Source organism: Vicugna pacos, chromosome 11 (genome assembly GCF_048564905.1).
Source record: "Vicugna pacos chromosome 11, VicPac4, whole genome shotgun sequence".
NCBI lineage: Eukaryota > Metazoa > Chordata > Mammalia > Artiodactyla > Camelidae > Vicugna > Vicugna pacos.
The window spans coordinates 95,664,260-95,668,448 of NC_132997.1; positions in this window are offsets into that span (position 1 = coordinate 95,664,260).

Sequence of the window (4,189 nt, forward strand, 5' to 3'; positions counted from 1 at the left end):
CTCCAGGCATTTACATCTAGACCCAGCCTGGTTCAAAAGAGCATCAAGGTGAGCTTGAGGCATGGATGGTAGACGGGCCTCTTGACTTGATACAGGGACCAGAAAGGGCTTAGTGGCTGTTTCCTGTGCTCAGCATCCCCTGGTAAACACCTGTGGGGGTGGGGTGGGCAGTGCCTCAAGGGCATCTAGGAGAACCTGGCATTCCTGCAGCAAGGCTGGACAAGCTTGGACACAGGTCCAGAATAGAGTCTCTTCCTTGGCTCATTTCACCTCTGTGCCAGGTGCAGTCAGCTACATAATTTGTAGGGCACAGGATAGCATGAAAATGTGGGCTCCTTGTTGGAAACCTAGAGACAAGCCTTTCCTTTCTTTGCCTGAGATTTCTCCACCCGGTGTTCTTTATTTGCTACCTAATGTCATGTTCTCTCGAGCATGGGAATTTTTGTGGGGTGAACGCAATATCCTAGTGTCACCTGGGGTCTTGCCTGATGACTTGGCACACAGGGTGTGTGTGGCTCACCTGGATACCCAACCCCAGGACCCTGCCCAGAGAGAGGGCGGCAGCTGTCACTGGGGAACACAAGGGAGTGGGTGGCTGAGCCCCAATCCTGGGGAGTCAGGGAGGCAGTCAGAACTGAGACCCTGGGTGAACCCAGGCTCTGAGTCCCTGGTGCACACTCCCTCGACTCATCAAACTTCACTTACAAAACACAACTTCAAAGATAAAATAAATTAAATTCAAGACAGCAAGCAACCGTGGAGCATCTGACCCCAAGTGTGGGGTCTCCTGAGTGCATGACCCTGAGCGATTGCCTGGCTGCACACCTGGCAGCTGGCCCCGGGGTCAGGCAGCTCCCGGGCCATCAGGCCTCCTCGAGGCTGAACCTTCCCTGGGCTGGAGCTGTAGATGTTCTGCCCACCATGGGGGCTACAGTCTGCTTACAGTCCAGACAGAGAGCAGGTTTGTTTCACAGTCCTGCTCTTTCTGGCACACTGTGTATTTATTGAGCAAATCTTATGGGCCAGGCAGTCTACTAGGTATAAAGGTTATAAATACCAAAAAAGATCCCTGCCCTCAAGAAGCGAATCTTCTGGCACAGGAGAGAGGCAATGAATAAGATACAAAAATTTAAAAAAATATATATATGTACTTTGGAATGTTACTGGCAGGTGCCAAGAAGAAAAGTTAAAGAGGGAGAGAGTGTCAGTGGGGGTGGCACTGACAGGGGATGAGGGAGAATTTTTGATGTTGGGGTTTGGGGAAGTGACATTTAAGCAGGTCACCTCACCAGGTAGCACATTCGTCCTTTGCTCCGAATTCTCTTCCTTGTAAATGTTACCTAAGGGCTGATCAGAGCCCTGAGGATTTCTGAGTTATTGTACAACACCATCTTTTCAGTCAAAATTTGCCTGCATAACATCCAATTTTAGTAAAAGTTGTTTTAAACATTGGAAATGTCATATTAAAAATATGCTGGTTAGAAATCTTTTTTTTTTCTGAAGTGTTTATGAATTTAATTTCCTTCGAAGCAGATACTTCATTGATTGTCATATTTTTAGAGACTTGGGAAAGTTATCTTTGGCATCTTCTGAAGATTAAACACTTCCTGCAGTGATTGTTTTCCCACTCATTCTTTTAGTTGTTCTACAGGGTTTCTTCTCACAAAAGTATTAAGTAATAAAAATGTAAAACTACAGGAAGAGGAGAAAGGAAGAGCGAATCCTCCACATCAGGAAAAGGAGTATTACGTTATCAGGGTATTCGAAAAAGAAAATCCCCAAATAACAGTAGCTTAAATAAGACAGATGTAGCTTTCCTGCATGCAAGAAGTCTGGGGGGAACGCAGTCCATACATGACCTGTGCAGTGGCTCCGGGGTATCATCAGGGCTGCAGGTTCCCAACCTTCTGCTCTACCATCCTCAAAATTACGTCCTGGTCCGGGATGGCTACGGGAGCTCCAGCCATCACATTCAGACTCTAGGAAGGAAGATGGGGTGAGCAGAATGGCCCATTCCCTGCCTTTTAAGGAAAACTGTCATAAATCGCTCACAACACTTCCACTTTTTTTTGTTGTTGTTGTTCCATATGTATATGAAACGTTATGGGCCAGAACTTAGTCACACGGCCACACCTACCTGTAACAGAGACTTGGAATATCAGTAAATGTATTGAGCTGGGTGATAGTTTTGGTAGAAACTGATGTTTTGTTGCTTGGGAGGGAGAGGAGAATGGATGTTGGGGAGAGTTTCTAGCAAGTTCTGCCGCACTAACCAGCTTCACTTTCTTTTTAAGTTAATGAAGGCTATGAATCTTGGGGGAAAAAATCAATACATAATTCCTAGGACCTTGAGAAACTACATTTTAAAATGTTCTCATTCTAACTTGTTAAAGTTCAGATGAAAAACTCCAATGGGGAATTGGATTCTGTCATCTTTATTTTGGTATACATTACTTCAATAGTCTACCATTTCATCTGCTTTGGTATATATACATACACACATACATTTTTATTGAAGTATAGTCAGTTTACAATGTTGTATCAATTTCTGGTGTACAGCATAATGCTTAGTCATACATGAACATACATATGTTTGTTTTCATATTCTTTTGCACCATAAGTTACTACAAGACACTGAATATAGTTCCCTGTGCTATGCAGTATAAACTTTTTGTTTATCTCTTTTATATATATTAGTATCTGCAAATATTGAGTTCCCAATTTATTGCTTCTCACCCTCTTCCCCTCTCTGGTAACCATAAGTTTGTTTTCTATGTCTGTGAGTCCGTTTCTGTTTTGTAAATAAGTTCATTTGTCTTTTTTAAATTAGATTCCACATATAAGTGGTATCATATGGTATTTTTCTTTCTCTTTCTGGCTTACTTCACTTAGAATGACAATCGCCAGGTCCATCCACGTTGCTGCAAATGGCATTATTTTATTATTTTTGTGGCTGAGTAGTATTCCATTGTATAAATATACCCCAGTTTCTTTATTCAGTCATCTGTTGATAGACATTTAGGTTGTTTCATGTCTTAGCTATTGTAAATAGTGCTGCTATAAACACTGGGGTGCAGGTGTCTTTTTGAATTAAGTTTCCCTCTGGGTATATGCCCAGGAGTGGGATTGCTGGATCATATGCCATTTCACCTGAAATTGCACAGATAAGCAGTCAACTGAAAGAAGATTTCACTGTTGTGCTTTTTAGGACAAAATGATTTTTTTCTTTTTTCTCCTTTTTTTGACAAAATAATTTTTCAAACATGCATTTGAAAAAGGAAATAATAGTAACAGGTTCATTGTCATGGTAAGAGTTTAAGTTCTGCACTCCTAAAGAAAGCATTTCCAAATGGACATCTCACATTTTTCTTTTCTGTTGAAAATAATTGCCAACAAAGAAGCATCTTCCCCTTGTTGACCCAGGCCACAATGCACTATCTGCTCAGGCAGTTTTTGTACAGTATGAGTGGCTTTCTGATGGAAAGGTAATGTATTTTTGCTTAAAAAAGAAAAAAGAGGTCTATTTTCTTGGCTCTTGAGCAAGAGTACGCCTTCCTCTTAAAGATTCATTTTCCATCTTTCGAATGATGACAGACATTGTCTGCCAGCATAGCAACACAAGAAAAGTGTCATGCTTCAGTTCCAAAGGCTCTGGGCCACGATGATGTCAGTTTTCCTTTGTGCATGGTGACCCGGGGATTAAACTGCTAATATTTTATTTGTGGGGGGGGTTTCCTTTATAATTAGAGAAGCTTTTGAGAATATTATGTTAACACCAAACTACACAACATTTGTGACTCTCTCTGCTTTATTAAAATAGATTTATCTCTGAGTTCGAGCTGGCTTTTTTACATAATTCTTTCCTACTTAATAATATAAGAGTCCTTGTCTCTAATCCTGATTTCAGTGATGGAAATCCTGCAGACTCAGAGCTATACTGTAAGACAAAATCATGAAAGAAAAGTCTGTTATATCCCCCAGCTGTGGAAATACAGTTTAATGTTTAACGTATGAAGATGACTGGCATTAAATTCTATCTAGGCTCCAATAAATCTTCCCTTTTGTAATAAATCATTTCATTCCAAGGAGACAGTGCTGAAGAGATAACCTATGTTTATGGACTTAAACTTTTTTTTCCTATTGCTTTAGGAAGGTTTTTCTTGATGACTCTTCATTATTTTACTGGAAT